This window comes from Lagenorhynchus albirostris, chromosome 1, assembly GCF_949774975.1.
Source record: "Lagenorhynchus albirostris chromosome 1, mLagAlb1.1, whole genome shotgun sequence".
Lineage (NCBI taxonomy): Eukaryota > Metazoa > Chordata > Mammalia > Artiodactyla > Delphinidae > Lagenorhynchus > Lagenorhynchus albirostris.
The window spans coordinates 137967294-137988485 of record NC_083095.1 but is presented as its reverse complement, the minus strand read 5'-3'; the positions used below and the strand labels follow the sequence as shown (position 1 = coordinate 137988485).

Below are 21192 nucleotides of genomic sequence, written 5' to 3'. Positions count from 1 at the left end.
GAAAGACCCCTTCAAGCTTCAAGAGGGGGAAGGCGAATTCTGAAACCCAGGAGCTTTTGAAACAGGCCATGGATTCCTGCTCTCCCACAGCCAAGCCTTCTGACCAAAGCACAAAGACCTAACCAGACTTGCCTCCCGGCCGTGGGTATGACATATACGTGGACCCGGAGATGCTCCCAGCTAGTAGCACATCTGATGTGCACTTGGGGCCACTTCCAGCACTCCCGGAGGCAAGAGAACCTCCGCTGGTCAGGCCGACCCTGACCTGCAGCACGCTACTGGCAAGATGAGGGCCGGCACCACTCAAGGGACTAACGAAATTCGGCCTATATGCCAATTCTCGCCAACTAGGCGAAATCACTTTCCGTGAGACCATGGGATTGCCCACCACAGGAAATGGTGGGCTTCAGCAACCATGACCACGGTTCGGACCCCACAGTCGAAGCTAGGCTACCATCCCTGCCATGTTTTGCCAGCACCCACGCAGCAGTGTTGGCTGCCCTGAACCCCGAGGAAACGCACAAACCCTGGACAGATTCTTCCTCAGTGCCCTCCTCCTGCCCACTGGGCAACTCGACCCTAGTGGAAGCCACAGACATCATGCAAACAGGGGGACACTGTACACCAGGGATTACAGACCGCAAGCATGTCCGCTTTGATGACACTGACCCTACCCCACGGATCCTAGCACTTCTCCACTGCCACAGCGACACTACCGAGAACCTCACAGAGATCAAAGGCACTGTCCCCGCGAACCACAGACAGATTGCCAACGGAAGACCTCTGCCACCCAAGGGGACCTGCCACCCAAGGGGACCTGGAAGCTTCAAAGGGCACAGTGCCTGTCTGCGGCAGCGCACCCGGCATCGCAACAGTGCCCGCGTCGCTGTTCCACCAACACACCGCTCCAGGTAAATCTCTGGCTCTTCGAAAGTCCTGCGTGCCTCACGGGCCGGACGCATCATGCCCTGTGGGAGAAAAACTTTTCGCTTTGCACATTCCCAAACAAGGGAACAAAGTGGCCAAAGGGCATGTTCGCATAACTCACCTATCTTCAAGGAGAGCGGCACAGACGCCTCAGCATGTCTATCTTCTCTACGTCCTGCAAGACACCCTTTGGGCGTCATTCCTCCGGCAATGGGATCACAAATCTACGCAGGTTACCAACCTCGCTCCTCACTGTCCGTACGCCCGAGAGAGGAAACGTGCTGGACCTCAGACTCGATGAGGAGACGGTAGAGGGTTCTCACTCATTTTGTTCAGATTTTCCAAGGAATGCATACAAGGGTGTCATCATCGATCCAAGCACGTGCTGGGACGCAGCAGAACACAACCAGTCATGCCATGCGGGTCTGCAGAGGAGACATGACCTCGTAGTACTCCAAAACCCTGGGGAATCCACAGCCCTCAGGCCACTCTGCAAGAGCAACAGTCAATCTACTCTTGAAGCCACTGGGCCCGTCTGAGGAAAACCTAATATCCAGTGGCACATCTTAGGGTGGGTGAACGCCTACCTTCCTGAGTCATCCGGGACCATGCTTACCAACCTGCCCCCACCTCACTTTTCCAGTTCTCCTGAGCACCTCCAGTCATCACACAACGCGAAAGTCTTCTTGCCTTTCCTGACGGCAACCGCTGCCCAGCAACTGCACCTGAGAAGTGGACATAAATCACGCAGGCTTCAGAATTGGACCGGGGTCCTCAGAGAACGTGATTCATGCGAATGTTTACCGCAGCGTGAGCCCAGACCCTGCTTCCCAAGGACCTCTACCCTTACTGAGGACTCAATGTTTGTCTGACAGCACGACTGCAGAAAGTTAGGCACGTACGTTGGCCGGTATGTGAGAGGGTCTACGTGTGTGTTCACGCGTGAGCACGTGTGTGACCGTAACTGCGCACGAGGACGCGCTTCTGGGCTTCTTTGTGTTCCTCTGAATCTGCATCTTGGTCTCCTTGGGTCCCTGAGGCCCTCTGCACAGACACCGAATCGTAAAAACCACAGTTAATACACAGCACACTGCCTTTGGAAACCGCCCCCCCGAATGGAGAAAGACCCCCTTCAAGCTTCAAGAGGCCGAATGCGAACTCTGAAACGCGGAGGCTGTTGAAAGAGGCCACGGATTCCCGCTCTCCCACAACCAAGACTTCTGACCAAAGCACAATGAGCTAACCAGACTTGCCTCCCGGCCGTGGGTGTGACATATACGTGGACCCGGAGAACCTGCCAGCTACTAGCACATCTGATGTGCGCTTGGGGCCACTTCCAGCACTCCCGGAGGCAAGACAACCTCCGCTGGTCGGGCCGACCCTCACCTGCGGCAGGCTACAGGCAACATGCAGCCCGGCACCACTCGAGGGGTAACGAAATTTGGCCTATGTGCCTATTCTCGCCAACTAGGCCACATCACTTTCTGTGGGCCCACAGGAATGCCCACCACAGGAAATGATGGGCTTCAGCAACCATGACCCAAGTTCAGACCCCACAGCCGAAACTAGGCTACCATCCCTGCCACGTTTCGCCAGCACCCACCCAGCAGGGTTGGCGGCCCTGAACCCTGAGGAAACGCACAAATCCTTGCCAGCCTCGTCCTCCGTGGCCTCCTCCTGCCCACGGGGCAACTCGACCCTATTGGAAGCCACAGACATCGTGCAAACAGGGGGACACTGTACACCTGCGATGACAGATCGCAAGCACGTTCGCTTTGATGACACTGACTCTACCCCACGGATCCTGGCACTTCTCCACTGCCACAGCGACACTACCGAGAACCTCACAGAGATCAAAGGCACTGCCCTCGAGAACCACAGACAGATTGCCAACGGAAGACCTCTGCCACCCAAGGGGACCTGGAAGCTTCAAAGGGCACAGTGCCTGTCTGCGGCAGCGCACCCGGCATCGCAACAGTGCCCGCGTCGCTGTTCCGCCAACACACCGCTCCAGGTAAATCTCTGGCTCTTCGAAAGTCCTGCGTGCCTCCCGGGCCAGACGCATCATGCCCTGTGGGAGAAAAACTTTTCGCTTTGCACATTCCCAAACAAGGGAACAAAGTGGCCAAAGGGCATGTTCGCATAACTCACCTATCTTCAAGGAGAGCGGCACAGACGCCTCAGCATGTCTATCTTCTCTACGTCCTGCAAGACACCCTTTGGGCGTCATTCCTCCGGCAATGGGATCACAAATCTACGCAGGTTACCAACCTCGCTCCTCACTGTCCGTACGCCCGAGAGAGGAAACGTGCTGGACCTCAGACTCGATGAGGAGACGGTAGAGGGTTCTCACTCATTTTGTTCAGATTTTCCAAGGAATGCATACAAGGGTGTCATCATCGATCCAAGCACGTGCTGGGACGCAGCAGAACACAACCAGGCATGCCATGCGGGTCTGCAGAGGATCCATGACCTCATAATATTCCAAAACCCTGGGGAATCCACAGCCCTCAGGCCACTCTGCAAGAGCAACAGTCAAACTACTCTTGAAGCCACTGGGCCCGTCTGAGGAAAACCTAGTATCCAATGGCACATCTTAGGCTGAGTGAACGCCTACCTTCCTGAGTCATCCGGGACCACGCTTAGAAACCTGTCCCCACCTCACTTTTCCAGTTCTCCTTAGCACCTCCAGTCATCACACAAGGCGAAAGTCGTCTTGCTTTACTGTCGGCCACCCTTGCCCAGAAACCGCACCTGAGAAGTGGACATAAATCACGCAGGCTTCAGAATTGGACCCGGGTCCTCTGAGAACGTGATTCATGCGAATGTTTACCTGGGCTTGAGCCCGGACCCTGCTTCTCAAGGACCTCTACCCTTACTGAGAACTCTTGTTTGTCGGACAACACGACTGCAGAAACTTAGGCACGTACGTTGGCCGGTATGTCAGAGGGTCTATGTGTGTGTTCACACCTGTGCGTGTATATGACTGTAACTGCTCACGAGGACGCGCTTCTTGGCTTCTTTGTGTTCCTCTGAATCCGCATCTTGGTCTCCGTGTGTCCCTGAGGTCCTCCACAGGGACACCGAACCGTAAAAGCCACAGTTGATACGCAGCGCACTGGCACTGGACACCGCCCTCCCTAAATGGAGAAAGACCCCTTCAAGCTTCAAGAGGCCGAATGCAAACTCTGAAACCCAGGGGCTTTTGAAATAGGCCACGGATTCCCGCTCTCCCACAGCCAAGCCTTCTGACCAAAGCACAAAGACCTAACCAGTCTTGCCTCCCGGCCGTGGGTATGACATATACGTGGACCCAGAGACCCTGCCAGCTAGTAGCACATCTGATGTGCACTTTGGGCCTCTTTGAGCACTCCTGGAGGCAAGAGAACCTCCGCTGGTCGGGACGACCCTGACCTGCAGCACGCTACTGGCAAGATGCGGGCCGGCACCACTCAAGGGACTAACGAAATTCGGCCTATGTGGCAATTCTCGCCAACTAGGCCAAATCACTCTCTGTGGACCCATAGGAATGCCCACCACAAGAAGTGGTGGGCTTCAGCAACCATGACCCAAGTTCAGACCCCACAGCCGAAACTAGGCTACCATCCCTGCCATGTTTCGCCAGCACCCAGCCAGCAGTTTTGGCTGCCCTGAACCCCGAGGAAACGCACAAATCCTTGCCAGCCTCGTCCTCCGTGCCGTCCTCCATGCCCTCCTCCTGCCCACGGGGCAACTCGAACCTATTGGAAGCCACAGACATCATGCAAAGAGGGGGACCCTGTACACCAGGGATGACAGACCGCAAGCATGTCTGCTTTGATGACACTGACCCTACCCCACGGATCCTGGCACTTCTCCACTGCCACAGCGACACTACAGAGAACCTCACACAGATCAAAGGCACTGTCCCCGAGAACCACAGACAGATTGCCAACGGAAGACCTCTGCCACCCAAGGGGACCTGGAAGCTTCAAAGGGCACAGTGCCTGTCTGCGGCAGCGCACCCGGCATCGCAACAGTGCCCGCGTCGCTGTTCCGCCAACACACCGCTCCAGGTAAATCTCTGGCTCTTCGAAAGTCCTGCGTGCCTCCCGGGCCGGACGCATCATGCCCTGTGGGAGAAAAACTTTTCGCTTTGCATATTCACAAACAAGGGAACAATGTGGCCAAAGGGCATATTCGCATAACTCACCTATCCTCAAGGAGAGCGGCACAGACGCCTCAGCATGTCTATCTTCTCTATGTCCTGCAAGACACCCTTTGGGCGTCATTCCTCCAGCAATGGGATCACAACTCTCCGCAGGTTACCTACCTCACCCCATCCTCTTGAACTGCCAAACCCATCCCCTTCATAGGCAGCTGATGCCAACCCACCACGGACAGGACACATCCTTGGGAAGCCGTGGCCAGCGCCTGCACCCCAATAATGACAGCCCATCCCACGACATAACACAGGACATGTCCTCATGATGCCTTACCTTCCTCTCCACGAAACAGCCACCACGCAGGCTTAAATGCACCACTCGGTGCTAACCCCACTCCACGATGGCCCACTTTGTGCCAACACCTGTGCCAGGAGCTGCAATACAGGAGCTGACATGGGCCCTACCTAGGCCTAATCCATCAGCCCTTCCGCCAAAGCCCAACCCCAGTCCACACCCACTCACTACTCCAGCCACACCGGGCACTCAAGAACTTCAAAGAGCCAAACCAAACGACAGAGAGGGCCACAGGCCTGACCTGATGCTCCAGGCCCCAACCAGGGAAGCTTGCTCATTTTGGCTTCCAGAGCTAAACCCCAAAGCCTCATGCACAAAGCGTGATCCCGGCCAAAGCACACCTTTCCAAGCTGCAAGCTCACTGGGCCTACACCACCACACACTCCGCCTCTGAAGACCAGCAGGAGAGCCTGCCCCCTCACATTCCCTCAACGGTCTTTCAGCAGTGACCTGATATTCACACACGACCCAGCTTAGTGGCAGCCACAGTCGACCCTCAGACAGGAGCCCCTCCAAGTCTGGAGCCCTGAGTGGTGTTTGCATGCATGTCAACAGGGGACGCTGGCCCTCAGCATGTCTATGTTCTCTACATCCTGCAAGACACCCTTTGGCGGTCATTCCTCTGGCAATGGGATCACAACTCTACACAGGTTACCTACTTCTCTCCTCACTGTCCCATACGCCTGAGAGAGGAAATGTTGTGGACCTCAGATTCGATGAGGAGAAGGTAGAGTGTCTCACTCATTTTGTTCAGATTTTCAAAGGAATGCATACAAGGGTGTCATCATCGATCCAAGCACTGCTGAGACGATGCAGAACACAACCGGGAATGCCATGCAAGTCTGCACAGGAGCCATAACCTCGTAGTACTCCAAAACCCTGGGAAATCCACAGCCCTCAGGCCACTCTGCAAGAGCAACAGTCAATCTACTCTTGAAGCCACTGGGCCCGTCTGAGGAAAATCTAATATCCAGTGGCATATCTTAGGGTGGGTGAACGCCTACCTTCCTGAGTCATCCGGGACCATGCTTAGCAACCTGCCCCCACCTCACTTTTCCAGTTCTCAGCACCTCCCGTCATCACACAACGCGAAAGTTTTCTTGCCTTTCCATACGGCCACCCTTGCCCAGCAACTGCACCTCAGAAGTGGACATAAATCACGCAGGCTTCAGAATTGGACCAGGGACAACAGAGAACGTGATACATGTGAATGATTATCTGGGCCTGAGCCTGGACCCTGCTTCCCAAGGACCTCTACCCTTACCGAGAACTCAATGTTTGTATGACAGCACGACTGCAGAAAGTTAGGCACGTACGTTGGCCGGTATATGAGAGGGTCTATGTGTGTGTTCAAGCGTGTGCATGTGTGTGACTGTAACTGCTCACGAGGACGCACTTCTGGGCTTCTTTGTGTTCCTCTGAATCTGCATCTTGGTGTCCGTGTGTCCCTGAGGCCCTCTACAGAGACAACGAACCGTAAAAGCCACAGTTGAACAGAGCACACTGGCTTTGGACACCGCACTCCCTGAACGGAGAAAGACCCCTTCAAGCTTCAAGAGGGGGAAGGCGAATTCTGAAACCCAGGAGCTTTTGAAATAGGCCATGGATTCCTGCTCTCCCACAGCCAAGCCTTCTGACCAAAGCACAAAGACCTAACCAGACTTGCCTCCCGGCCGTGGGTATGACATATACGTGGACCCGGAGATGCTCCCAGCTAGTAGCACATCTGATGTGCACTTGGGGCCACTTCCAGCACTCCCGGAGGCAAGAGAACCTCCGCTGGTCAGGCCGACCCTGACCTGCAGCACGCTACTGGCAAGATGAGGGCCGGCACCACTCAAGGGACTAACGAAATTCGGCCTATATGCCAATTCTCGCCAACTAGGCGAAATCACTTTCCGTGAGACCATGGGATTGCCCACCACAGGAAATGGTGGGCTTCAGCAACCATGACCACGGTTCGGACCCCACAGTCGAAGCTAGGCTACCATCCCTGCCATGTTTTGCCAGCACCCACGCAGCAGTGTTGGCTGCCCTGAACCCCGAGGAAACGCACAAACCCTGGACAGATTCTTCCTCAGTGCCCTCCTCCTGCCCACTGGGCAACTCGACCCTAGTGGAAGCCACAGACATCATGCAAACAGGGGGACACTGTACACCAGGGATTACAGACCGCAAGCATGTCCGCTTTGATGACACTGACCCTACCCCACGGATCCTAGCACTTCTCCACTGCCACAGCGACACTACCGAGAACCTCACAGAGATCAAAGGCACTGTCCCCGCGAACCACAGACAGATTGCCAACGGAAGACCTCTGCCACCCAAGGGGACCTGCCACCCAAGGGGACCTGGAAGCTTCAAAGGGCACAGTGCCTGTCTGCGGCAGCGCACCCGGCATCGCAACAGTGCCCGCGTCGCTGTTCCACCAACACACCGCTCCAGGTAAATCTCTGGCTCTTCGAAAGTCCTGCGTGCCTCACGGGCCGGACGCATCATGCCCTGTGGGAGAAAAACTTTTCGCTTTGCACATTCCCAAACAAGGGAACAAAGTGGCCAAAGGGCATGTTCGCATAACTCACCTATCTTCAAGGAGAGCGGCACAGACGCCTCAGCATGTCTATCTTCTCTACGTCCTGCAAGACACCCTTTGGGCGTCATTCCTCCGGCAATGGGATCACAAATCTACGCAGGTTACCAACCTCGCTCCTCACTGTCCGTACGCCCGAGAGAGGAAACGTGCTGGACCTCAGACTCGATGAGGAGACGGTAGAGGGTTCTCACTCATTTTGTTCAGATTTTCCAAGGAATGCATACAAGGGTGTCATCATCGATCCAAGCACGTGCTGGGACGCAGCAGAACACAACCAGTCATGCCATGCGGGTCTGCAGAGGAGACATGACCTCGTAGTACTCCAAAACCCTGGGGAATCCACAGCCCTCAGGCCACTCTGCAAGAGCAACAGTCAATCTACTCTTGAAGCCACTGGGCCCGTCTGAGGAAAACCTAATATCCAGTGGCACATCTTAGGGTGGGTGAACGCCTACCTTCCTGAGTCATCCGGGACCATGCTTACCAACCTGCCCCCACCTCACTTTTCCAGTTCTCCTGAGCACCTCCAGTCATCACACAACGCGAAAGTCTTCTTGCCTTTCCTGACGGCAACCGCTGCCCAGCAACTGCACCTGAGAAGTGGACATAAATCACGCAGGCTTCAGAATTGGACCGGGGTCCTCAGAGAACGTGATTCATGCGAATGTTTACCGCAGCGTGAGCCCAGACCCTGCTTCCCAAGGACCTCTACCCTTACTGAGGACTCAATGTTTGTCTGACAGCACGACTGCAGAAAGTTAGGCACGTACGTTGGCCGGTATGTGAGAGGGTCTACGTGTGTGTTCACGCGTGAGCACGTGTGTGACCGTAACTGCGCACGAGGACGCGCTTCTGGGCTTCTTTGTGTTCCTCTGAATCTGCATCTTGGTCTCCTTGGGTCCCTGAGGCCCTCTGCACAGACACCGAATCGTAAAAACCACAGTTAATACACAGCACACTGCCTTTGGAAACCGCCCCCCCGAATGGAGAAAGACCCCCTTCAAGCTTCAAGAGGCCGAATGCGAACTCTGAAACGCGGAGGCTGTTGAAAGAGGCCACGGATTCCCGCTCTCCCACAACCAAGACTTCTGACCAAAGCACAATGAGCTAACCAGACTTGCCTCCCGGCCGTGGGTGTGACATATACGTGGACCCGGAGAACCTGCCAGCTACTAGCACATCTGATGTGCGCTTGGGGCCACTTCCAGCACTCCCGGAGGCAAGACAACCTCCGCTGGTCGGGCCGACCCTCACCTGCGGCAGGCTACAGGCAACATGCAGCCCGGCACCACTCGAGGGGTAACGAAATTTGGCCTATGTGCCTATTCTCGCCAACTAGGCCACATCACTTTCTGTGGGCCCACAGGAATGCCCACCACAGGAAATGATGGGCTTCAGCAGCCATGACCCAAGTTCAGACCCCACAGCCGAAACTAGGCTACCATCCCTGCCACGTTTCGCCAGCACCCACCCAGCAGGGTTGGCGGCCCTGAACCCTGAGGAAACGCACAAATCCTTGCCAGCCTCGTCCTCCGTGGCCTCCTCCTGCCCACGGGGCAACTCGACCCTATTGGAAGCCACAGACATCGTGCAAACAGGGGGACACTGTACACCTGCGATGACAGATCGCAAGCACGTTCGCTTTGATGACACTGACTCTACCCCACGGATCCTGGCACTTCTCCACTGCCACAGCGACACTACCGAGAACCTCACAGAGATCAAAGGCACTGCCCTCGAGAACCACAGACAGATTGCCAACGGAAGACCTCTGCCACCCAAGGGGACCTGGAAGCTTCAAAGGGCACAGTGCCTGTCTGCGGCAGCGCACCCGGCATCGCAACAGTGCCCGCGTCGCTGTTCCGCCAACACACCGCTCCAGGTAAATCTCTGGCTCTTCGAAAGTCCTGCGTGCCTCCCGGGCCAGACGCATCATGCCCTGTGGGAGAAAAACTTTTCGCTTTGCACATTCCCAAACAAGGGAACAAAGTGGCCAAAGGGCATGTTCGCATAACTCACCTATCTTCAAGGAGAGCGGCACAGACGCCTCAGCATGTCTATCTTCTCTACGTCCTGCAAGACACCCTTTGGGCGTCATTCCTCCGGCAATGGGATCACAAATCTACGCAGGTTACCAACCTCGCTCCTCACTGTCCGTACGCCCGAGAGAGGAAACGTGCTGGACCTCAGACTCGATGAGGAGACGGTAGAGGGTTCTCACTCATTTTGTTCAGATTTTCCAAGGAATGCATACAAGGGTGTCATCATCGATCCAAGCACGTGCTGGGACGCAGCAGAACACAACCAGGCATGCCATGCGGGTCTGCAGAGGATCCATGACCTCATAATATTCCAAAACCCTGGGGAATCCACAGCCCTCAGGCCACTCTGCAAGAGCAACAGTCAAACTACTCTTGAAGCCACTGGGCCCGTCTGAGGAAAACCTAGTATCCAATGGCACATCTTAGGCTGAGTGAACGCCTACCTTCCTGAGTCATCCGGGACCACGCTTAGAAACCTGTCCCCACCTCACTTTTCCAGTTCTCCTTAGCACCTCCAGTCATCACACAAGGCGAAAGTCGTCTTGCTTTACTGTCGGCCACCCTTGCCCAGAAACCGCACCTGAGAAGTGGACATAAATCACGCAGGCTTCAGAATTGGACCCGGGTCCTCTGAGAACGTGATTCATGCGAATGTTTACCTGGGCTTGAGCCCGGACCCTGCTTCTCAAGGACCTCTACCCTTACTGAGAACTCTTGTTTGTCGGACAACACGACTGCAGAAACTTAGGCACGTACGTTGGCCGGTATGTCAGAGGGTCTATGTGTGTGTTCACACCTGTGCGTGTATATGACTGTAACTGCTCACGAGGACGCGCTTCTTGGCTTCTTTGTGTTCCTCTGAATCCGCATCTTGGTCTCCGTGTGTCCCTGAGGTCCTCCACAGGGACACCGAACCGTAAAAGCCACAGTTGATACGCAGCGCACTGGCACTGGACACCGCCCTCCCTAAATGGAGAAAGACCCCTTCAAGCTTCAAGAGGCCGAATGCAAACTCTGAAACCCAGGGGCTTTTGAAATAGGCCACGGATTCCCGCTCTCCCACAGCCAAGCCTTCTGACCAAAGCACAAAGACCTAACCAGTCTTGCCTCCCGGCCGTGGGTATGACATATACGTGGACCCAGAGACCCTGCCAGCTAGTAGCACATCTGATGTGCACTTTGGGCCTCTTTGAGCACTCCTGGAGGCAAGAGAACCTCCGCTGGTCGGGACGACCCTGACCTGCAGCACGCTACTGGCAAGATGCGGGCCGGCACCACTCAAGGGACTAACGAAATTCGGCCTATGTGGCAATTCTCGCCAACTAGGCCAAATCACTCTCTGTGGACCCATAGGAATGCCCACCACAAGAAGTGGTGGGCTTCAGCAACCATGACCCAAGTTCAGACCCCACAGCCGAAACTAGGCTACCATCCCTGCCATGTTTCGCCAGCACCCAGCCAGCAGTTTTGGCTGCCCTGAACCCCGAGGAAACGCACAAATCCTTGCCAGCCTCGTCCTCCGTGCCGTCCTCCATGCCCTCCTCCTGCCCACGGGGCAACTCGAACCTATTGGAAGCCACAGACATCATGCAAAGAGGGGGACCCTGTACACCAGGGATGACAGACCGCAAGCATGTCTGCTTTGATGACACTGACCCTACCCCACGGATCCTGGCACTTCTCCACTGCCACAGCGACACTACAGAGAACCTCACACAGATCAAAGGCACTGTCCCCGAGAACCACAGACAGATTGCCAACGGAAGACCTCTGCCACCCAAGGGGACCTGGAAGCTTCAAAGGGCACAGTGCCTGTCTGCGGCAGCGCACCCGGCATCGCAACAGTGCCCGCGTCGCTGTTCCGCCAACACACCGCTCCAGGTAAATCTCTGGCTCTTCGAAAGTCCTGCGTGCCTCCCGGGCCGGACGCATCATGCCCTGTGGGAGAAAAACTTTTCGCTTTGCATATTCACAAACAAGGGAACAATGTGGCCAAAGGGCATATTCGCATAACTCACCTATCCTCAAGGAGAGCGGCACAGACGCCTCAGCATGTCTATCTTCTCTATGTCCTGCAAGACACCCTTTGGGCGTCATTCCTCCAGCAATGGGATCACAACTCTCCGCAGGTTACCTACCTCACCCCATCCTCTTGAACTGCCAAACCCATCCCCTTCATAGGCAGCTGATGCCAACCCACCACGGACAGGACACATCCTTGGGAAGCCGTGGCCAGCGCCTGCACCCCAATAATGACAGCCCATCCCACGACATAACACAGGACATGTCCTCATGATGCCTTACCTTCCTCTCCACGAAACAGCCACCACGCAGGCTTAAATGCACCACTCGGTGCTAACCCCACTCCACGATGGCCCACTTTGTGCCAACACCTGTGCCAGGAGCTGCAATACAGGAGCTGACATGGGCCCTACCTAGGCCTAATCCATCAGCCCTTCCGCCAAAGCCCAACCCCAGTCCACACCCACTCACTACTCCAGCCACACCGGGCACTCAAGAACTTCAAAGAGCCAAACCAAACGACAGAGAGGGCCACAGGCCTGACCTGATGCTCCAGGCCCCAACCAGGGAAGCTTGCTCATTTTGGCTTCCAGAGCTAAACCCCAAAGCCTCATGCACAAAGCGTGATCCCGGCCAAAGCACACCTTTCCAAGCTGCAAGCTCACTGGGCCTACACCACCACACACTCCGCCTCTGAAGACCAGCAGGAGAGCCTGCCCCCTCACATTCCCTCAACGGTCTTTCAGCAGTGACCTGATATTCACACACGACCCAGCTTAGTGGCAGCCACAGTCGACCCTCAGACAGGAGCCCCTCCAAGTCTGGAGCCCTGAGTGGTGTTTGCATGCATGTCAACAGGGGACGCTGGCCCTCAGCATGTCTATGTTCTCTACATCCTGCAAGACACCCTTTGGCGGTCATTCCTCTGGCAATGGGATCACAACTCTACACAGGTTACCTACTTCTCTCCTCACTGTCCCATACGCCTGAGAGAGGAAATGTTGTGGACCTCAGATTCGATGAGGAGAAGGTAGAGTGTCTCACTCATTTTGTTCAGATTTTCAAAGGAATGCATACAAGGGTGTCATCATCGATCCAAGCACTGCTGAGACGATGCAGAACACAACCGGGAATGCCATGCAAGTCTGCACAGGAGCCATAACCTCGTAGTACTCCAAAACCCTGGGAAATCCACAGCCCTCAGGCCACTCTGCAAGGGCAACAGTCAATCTACTCTTGAAGCCACTGGGCCCGTCTGAGGAAAATCTAATATCCAGTGGCATATCTTAGGGTGGGTGAACGCCTACCTTCCTGAGTCATCCGGGACCATGCTTAGCAACCTGCCCCCACCTCACTTTTCCAGTTCTCAGCACCTCCCGTCATCACACAACGCGAAAGTTTTCTTGCCTTTCCATACGGCCACCCTTGCCCAGCAACTGCACCTCAGAAGTGGACATAAATCACGCAGGCTTCAGAATTGGACCAGGGACAACAGAGAACGTGATACATGTGAATGATTATCTGGGCCTGAGCCTGGACCCTGCTTCCCAAGGACCTCTACCCTTACCGAGAACTCAATGTTTGTATGACAGCACGACTGCAGAAAGTTAGGCACGTACGTTGGCCGGTATATGAGAGGGTCTATGTGTGTGTTCAAGCGTGTGCATGTGTGTGACTGTAACTGCTCACGAGGACGCACTTCTGGGCTTCTTTGTGTTCCTCTGAATCTGCATCTTGGTGTCCGTGTGTCCCTGAGGCCCTCTACAGAGACAACGAACCGTAAAAGCCACAGTTGAACAGAGCACACTGGCTTTGGACACCGCACTCCCTGAACGGAGAAAGACCCCTTCAAGCTTCAAGAGGGGGAAGGCGAATTCTGAAACCCAGGAGCTTTTGAAATAGGCCATGGATTCCTGCTCTCCCACAGCCAAGCCTTCTGACCAAAGCACAAAGACCTAACCAGACTTGCCTCCCGGCCGTGGGTATGACATATACGTGGACCCGGAGATGCTCCCAGCTAGTAGCACATCTGATGTGCACTTGGGGCCACTTCCAGCACTCCCGGAGGCAAGAGAACCTCCGCTGGTCAGGCCGACCCTGACCTGCAGCACGCTACTGGCAAGATGAGGGCCGGCACCACTCAAGGGACTAACGAAATTCGGCCTATATGCCAATTCTCGCCAACTAGGCGAAATCACTTTCCGTGAGACCATGGGATTGCCCACCACAGGAAATGGTGGGCTTCAGCAACCATGACCACGGTTCGGACCCCACAGTCGAAGCTAGGCTACCATCCCTGCCATGTTTTGCCAGCACCCACGCAGCAGTGTTGGCTGCCCTGAACCCCGAGGAAACGCACAAACCCTGGACAGATTCTTCCTCAGTGCCCTCCTCCTGCCCACTGGGCAACTCGACCCTAGTGGAAGCCACAGACATCATGCAAACAGGGGGACACTGTACACCAGGGATTACAGACCGCAAGCATGTCCGCTTTGATGACACTGACCCTACCCCACGGATCCTAGCACTTCTCCACTGCCACAGCGACACTACCGAGAACCTCACAGAGATCAAAGGCACTGTCCCCGCGAACCACAGACAGATTGCCAACGGAAGACCTCTGCCACCCAAGGGGACCTGCCACCCAAGGGGACCTGGAAGCTTCAAAGGGCACAGTGCCTGTCTGCGGCAGCGCACCCGGCATCGCAACAGTGCCCGCGTCGCTGTTCCACCAACACACCGCTCCAGGTAAATCTCTGGCTCTTCGAAAGTCCTGCGTGCCTCACGGGCCGGACGCATCATGCCCTGTGGGAGAAAAACTTTTCGCTTTGCACATTCCCAAACAAGGGAACAAAGTGGCCAAAGGGCATGTTCGCATAACTCACCTATCTTCAAGGAGAGCGGCACAGACGCCTCAGCATGTCTATCTTCTCTACGTCCTGCAAGACACCCTTTGGGCGTCATTCCTCCGGCAATGGGATCACAAATCTACGCAGGTTACCAACCTCGCTCCTCACTGTCCGTACGCCCGAGAGAGGAAACGTGCTGGACCTCAGACTCGATGAGGAGACGGTAGAGGGTTCTCACTCATTTTGTTCAGATTTTCCAAGGAATGCATACAAGGGTGTCATCATCGATCCAAGCACGTGCTGGGACGCAGCAGAACACAACCAGTCATGCCATGCGGGTCTGCAGAGGAGACATGACCTCGTAGTACTCCAAAACCCTGGGGAATCCACAGCCCTCAGGCCACTCTGCAAGAGCAACAGTCAATCTACTCTTGAAGCCACTGGGCCCGTCTGAGGAAAACCTAATATCCAGTGGCACATCTTAGGGTGGGTGAACGCCTACCTTCCTGAGTCATCCGGGACCATGCTTACCAACCTGCCCCCACCTCACTTTTCCAGTTCTCCTGAGCACCTCCAGTCATCACACAACGCGAAAGTCTTCTTGCCTTTCCTGACGGCAACCGCTGCCCAGCAACTGCACCTGAGAAGTGGACATAAATCACGCAGGCTTCAGAATTGGACCGGGGTCCTCAGAGAACGTGATTCATGCGAATGTTTACCGCAGCGTGAGCCCAGACCCTGCTTCCCAAGGACCTCTACCCTTACTGAGGACTCAATGTTTGTCTGACAGCACGACTGCAGAAAGTTAGGCACGTACGTTGGCCGGTATGTGAGAGGGTCTACGTGTGTGTTCACGCGTGAGCACGTGTGTGACCGTAACTGCGCACGAGGACGCGCTTCTGGGCTTCTTTGTGTTCCTCTGAATCTGCATCTTGGTCTCCTTGGGTCCCTGAGGCCCTCTGCACAGACACCGAATCGTAAAAACCACAGTTAATACACAGCACACTGCCTTTGGAAACCGCCCCCCCGAATGGAGAAAGACCCCCTTCAAGCTTCAAGAGGCCGAATGCGAACTCTGAAACGCGGAGGCTGTTGAAAGAGGCCACGGATTCCCGCTCTCCCACAACCAAGACTTCTGACCAAAGCACAATGAGCTAACCAGACTTGCCTCCCGGCCGTGGGTGTGACATATACGTGGACCCGGAGAACCTGCCAGCTACTAGCACATCTGATGTGCGCTTGGGGCCACTTCCAGCACTCCCGGAGGCAAGACAACCTCCGCTGGTCGGGCCGACCCTCACCTGCGGCAGGCTACAGGCAACATGCAGCCCGGCACCACTCGAGGGGTAACGAAATTTGGCCTATGTGCCTATTCTCGCCAACTAGGCCACATCACTTTCTGTGGGCCCACAGGAATGCCCACCACAGGAAATGATGGGCTTCAGCAGCCATGACCCAAGTTCAGACCCCACAGCCGAAACTAGGCTACCATCCCTGCCACGTTTCGCCAGCACCCACCCAGCAGGGTTGGCGGCCCTGAACCCTGAGGAAACGCACAAATCCTTGCCAGCCTCGTCCTCCGTGGCCTCCTCCTGCCCACGGGGCAACTCGACCCTATTGGAAGCCACAGACATCGTGCAAACAGGGGGACACTGTACACCTGCGATGACAGATCGCAAGCACGTTCGCTTTGATGACACTGACTCTACCCCACGGATCCTGGCACTTCTCCACTGCCACAGCGACACTACCGAGAACCTCACAGAGATCAAAGGCACTGCCCTCGAGAACCACAGACAGATTGCCAACGGAAGACCTCTGCCACCCAAGGGGACCTGGAAGCTTCAAAGGGCACAGTGCCTGTCTGCGGCAGCGCACCCGGCATCGCAACAGTGCCCGCGTCGCTGTTCCGCCAACACACCGCTCCAGGTAAATCTCTGGCTCTTCGAAAGTCCTGCGTGCCTCCCGGGCCAGACGCATCATGCCCTGTGGGAGAAAAACTTTTCGCTTTGCACATTCCCAAACAAGGGAACAAAGTGGCCAAAGGGCATGTTCGCATAACTCACCTATCTTCAAGGAGAGCGGCACAGACGCCTCAGCATGTCTATCTTCTCTACGTCCTGCAAGACACCCTTTGGGCGTCATTCCTCCGGCAATGGGATCACAAATCTACGCAGGTTACCAACCTCGCTCCTCACTGTCCGTACGCCCGAGAGAGGAAACGTGCTGGACCTCAGACTCGATGAGGAGACGGTAGAGGGTTCTCACTCATTTTGTTCAGATTTTCCAAGGAATGCATACAAGGGTGTCATCATCGATCCAAGCACGTGCTGGGACGCAGCAGAACACAACCAGGCATGCCATGCGGGTCTGCAGAGGATCCATGACCTCATAATATTCCAAAACCCTGGGGAATCCACAGCCCTCAGGCCACTCTGCAAGAGCAACAGTCAAACTACTCTTGAAGCCACTGGGCCCGTCTGAGGAAAACCTAGTATCCAATGGCACATCTTAGGCTGAGTGAACGCCTACCTTCCTGAGTCATCCGGGACCACGCTTAGAAACCTGTCCCCACCTCACTTTTCCAGTTCTCCTTAGCACCTCCAGTCATCACACAAGGCGAAAGTCGTCTTGCTTTACTGTCGGCCACCCTTGCCCAGAAACCGCACCTGAGAAGTGGACATAAATCACGCAGGCTTCAGAATTGGACCCGGGTCCTCTGAGAACGTGATTCATGCGAATGTTTACCTGGGCTTGAGCCCGGACCCTGCTTCTCAAGGACCTCTACCCTTACTGAGAACTCTTGTTTGTCGGACAACACGACTGCAGAAACTTAGGCACGTACGTTGGCCGGTATGTCAGAGGGTCTATGTGTGTGTTCACACCTGTGCGTGTATATGACTGTAACTGCTCACGAGGACGCGCTTCTTGGCTTCTTTGTGTTCCTCTGAATCCGCATCTTGGTCTCCGTGTGTCCCTGAGGTCCTCCACAGGGACACCGAACCGTAAAAGCCACAGTTGATACGCAGCGCACTGGCACTGGACACCGCCCTCCCTAAATGGAGAAAGACCCCTTCAAGCTTCAAGAGGCCGAATGCAAACTCTGAAACCCAGGGGCTTTTGAAATAGGCCACGGATTCCCGCTCTCCCACAGCCAAGCCTTCTGACCAAAGCACAAAGACCTAACCAGTCTTGCCTCCCGGCCGTGGGTATGACATATACGTGGACCCAGAGACCCTGCCAGCTAGTAGCACATCTGATGTGCACTTTGGGCCTCTTTGAGCACTCCTGGAGGCAAGAGAACCTCCGCTGGTCGGGACGACCCTGACCTGCAGCACGCTACTGGCAAGATGCGGGCCGGCACCACTCAAGGGACTAACGAAATTCGGCCTATGTGGCAATTCTCGCCAACTAGGCCAAATCACTCTCTGTGGACCCATAGGAATGCCCACCACAAGAAGTGGTGGGCTTCAGCAACCATGACCCAAGTTCAGACCCCACAGCCGAAACTAGGCTACCATCCCTGCCATGTTTCGCCAGCACCCAGCCAGCAGTTTTGGCTGCCCTGAACCCCGAGGAAACGCACAAATCCTTGCCAGCCTCGTCCTCCGTGCCGTCCTCCATGCCCTCCTCCTGCCCACGGGGCAACTCGAACCTATTGGAAGCCACAGACATCATGCAAAGAGGGGGACCCTGTACACCAGGGATGACAGACCGCAAGCATGTCTGCTTTGATGACACTGACCCTACCCCACGGATCCTGGCACTTCTCCACTGCCACAGCGACACTACAGAGAACCTCACACAGATCAAAGGCACTGTCCCCGAGAACCACAGACAGATTGCCAACGGAAGACCTCTGCCACCCAAGGGGACCTGGAAGCTTCAAAGGGCACAGTGCCTGTCTGCGGCAGCGCACCCGGCATCGCAACAGTGCCCGCGTCGCTGTTCCACCAACACACCGCTCCAGGTAAATCTCTGGCTCTTCGAAAGTCCTGCGTGCCTCCCGGGCCGGACGCATCATGCCCTGTGGGAGAAAAACTTTTCGCTTTGCATATTCACAAACAAGGGAACAATGTGGCCAAAGGGCATATTCGCATAACTCACCTATCCTCAAGGAGAGCGGCACAGACGCCTCAGCATGTCTATCTTCTCTATGTCCTGCAAGACACCCTTTGGGCGTCATTCCTCCAGCAATGGGATCACAACTCTCCGCAGGTTACCTACCTCACCCCATCCTCTTGAACTGCCAAACCCATCCCCTTCATAGGCAGCTGATGCCAACCCACCACGGACAGGACACATCCTTGGGAAGCCGTGGCCAGCGCCTGCACCCCAATAATGACAGCCCATCCCACGACATAACACAGGACATGTCCTCATGATGCCTTACCTTCCTCTCCACGAAACAGCCACCACGCAGGCTTAAATGCACCACTCGGTGCTAACCCCACTCCACGATGGCCCACTTTGTGCCAACACCTGTGCCAGGAGCTGCAATACAGGAGCTGACATGGGCCCTACCTAGGCCTAATCCATCAGCCCTTCCGCCAAAGCCCAACCCCAGTCCACACCCACTCACTACTCCAGCCACACCGGGCACTCAAGAACTTCAAAGAGCCAAACCAAACGACAGAGAGGGCCACAGGCCTGACCTGATGCTCCAGGCCCCAACCAGGGAAGCTTGCTCATTTTGGCTTCCAGAGCTAAACCCCAAAGCCTCATGCACAAAGCGTGATCCCGGCCAAAGCACACCTTTCCAAGCTGCAAGCTCACTGGGCCTACACCACCACACACTCCGCCTCTGAAGACCAGCAGGAGAGCCTGCCCCCTCACATTCCCTCAACGGTCTTTCAGCAGTGACCTGATATTCACACACGACCCAGCTTAGTGGCAGCCACAGTCGACCCTCAGACAGGAGCCCCTCCAAGTCTGGAGCCCTGAGTGGTGTTTGCATGCATGTCAACAGGGGACGCTGGCCCTCAGCATGTCTATGTTCTCTACATCCTGCAAGACACCCTTTGGCGGTCATTCCTCTGGCAATGGGATCACAACTCTACACAGGTTACCTACTTCTCTCCTCACTGTCCCATACGCCTGAGAGAGGAAATGTTGTGGACCTCAGATTCGATGAGGAGAAGGTAGAGTGTCTCACTCATTTTGTTCAGATTTTCAAAGGAATGCATACAAGGGTGTCATCATCGATCCAAGCACTGCTGAGACGATGCAGAACACAACCGGGAATGCCATGCAAGTCTGCACAGGAGCCATAACCTCGTAGTACTCCAAAACCCTGGGAAATCCACAGCCCTCAGGCCACTCTGCAAGAGCAACAGTCAATCTACTCTTGAAGCCACTGGGCCCGTCTGAGGAAAATCTAATATCCAGTGGCATATCTTAGGGTGGGTGAACGCCTACCTTCCTGAGTCATCCGGGACCATGCTTAGCAACCTGCCCCCACCTCACTTTTCCAGTTCTCAGCACCTCCCGTCATCACACAACGCGAAAGTTTTCTTGCCTTTCCATACGGCCACCCTTGCCCAGCAACTGCACCTCAGAAGTGGACATAAATCACGCAGGCTTCAGAATTGGACCAGGGACAACAGAGAACGTGATACATGTGAATGATTATCTGGGCCTGAGCCTGGACCCTGCTTCCCAAGGACCTCTACCCTTACCGAGAACTCAATGTTTGTATGACAGCACGACTGCAGAAAGTTAGGCACGTACGTTGGCCGGTATATGAGAGGGTCTATGTGTGTGTTCAAGCGTGTGCATGTGTGTGACTGTAACTGCTCACGAGGACGCACTTCTGGGCTTCTTTGTGTTCCTCTGAATCTGCATCTTGGTGTCCGTGTGTCCCTGAGGCCCTCTACAGAGACAACGAACCGTAAAAGCCACAGTTGAACAGAGCACACTGGCTTTGGACACCGCACTCCCTGAACGGAGAAAGACCCCTTCAAGCTTCAAGAGGGGGAAGGCGAATTCTGAAACCCAGGAGCTTTTGAAATAGGCCATGGATTCCTGCTCTCCCACAGCCAAGCCTTCTGACCAAAGCACAAAGACCTAACCAGACTTGCCTCCCGGCCGTGGGTATGACATATACGTGGACCCGGAGATGCTCCCAGCTAGTAGCACATCTGATGTGCACTTGGGGCCACTTCCAGCACTCCCGGAGGCAAGAGAACCTCCGCTGGTCAGGCCGACCCTGACCTGCAGCACGCTACTGGCAAGATGAGGGCCGGCACCACTCAAGGGAC

At 55.4% G+C, this 21192-nt stretch overlaps 9 non-coding genes across 9 annotated transcripts; all 9 read right to left on the bottom strand.

Moving 5' to 3' along the window:
- Nucleotides 1–1210: 1210 nt before the first annotated feature.
- LOC132505151 (small nucleolar RNA SNORD116) lies at nucleotides 1211–1303 on the bottom strand. The gene has a single exon (XR_009535282.1). It is a non-coding gene; the product is annotated as a small nucleolar RNA SNORD116 (small nucleolar RNA).
- A 1937-nt stretch (nucleotides 1304–3240) lies between these two features.
- LOC132505141 (small nucleolar RNA SNORD116) lies at nucleotides 3241–3333 on the bottom strand. Its single transcript, XR_009535278.1, has one exon. It is a non-coding gene; the product is annotated as a small nucleolar RNA SNORD116 (small nucleolar RNA).
- A 2795-nt stretch (nucleotides 3334–6128) lies between these two features.
- LOC132505758 (small nucleolar RNA SNORD116) lies at nucleotides 6129–6220 on the bottom strand. Its single transcript, XR_009535518.1, has one exon. It is a non-coding gene; the product is annotated as a small nucleolar RNA SNORD116 (small nucleolar RNA).
- A 1950-nt stretch (nucleotides 6221–8170) lies between these two features.
- On the bottom strand, nucleotides 8171–8263 carry LOC132505136 (small nucleolar RNA SNORD116). Its single transcript, XR_009535275.1, has one exon. It is a non-coding gene; the product is annotated as a small nucleolar RNA SNORD116 (small nucleolar RNA).
- A 1937-nt stretch (nucleotides 8264–10200) lies between these two features.
- LOC132505131 (small nucleolar RNA SNORD116) lies at nucleotides 10201–10293 on the bottom strand. Its single transcript, XR_009535272.1, has one exon. It is a non-coding gene; the product is annotated as a small nucleolar RNA SNORD116 (small nucleolar RNA).
- Nucleotides 10294–13088: 2795 nt separating this feature from the next.
- On the bottom strand, nucleotides 13089–13180 carry LOC132505752 (small nucleolar RNA SNORD116). Its single transcript, XR_009535517.1, has one exon. It is a non-coding gene; the product is annotated as a small nucleolar RNA SNORD116 (small nucleolar RNA).
- Nucleotides 13181–15130: 1950 nt separating this feature from the next.
- Nucleotides 15131–15223, bottom strand: LOC132505128 (small nucleolar RNA SNORD116). Its single transcript, XR_009535269.1, has one exon. It is a non-coding gene; the product is annotated as a small nucleolar RNA SNORD116 (small nucleolar RNA).
- Nucleotides 15224–17160: 1937 nt separating this feature from the next.
- LOC132505124 (small nucleolar RNA SNORD116) lies at nucleotides 17161–17253 on the bottom strand. Its single transcript, XR_009535265.1, has one exon. It is a non-coding gene; the product is annotated as a small nucleolar RNA SNORD116 (small nucleolar RNA).
- Nucleotides 17254–20048: 2795 nt separating this feature from the next.
- LOC132505749 (small nucleolar RNA SNORD116) lies at nucleotides 20049–20140 on the bottom strand. Its single transcript, XR_009535516.1, has one exon. It is a non-coding gene; the product is annotated as a small nucleolar RNA SNORD116 (small nucleolar RNA).
- Nucleotides 20141–21192: the final 1052 nt, after the last annotated feature.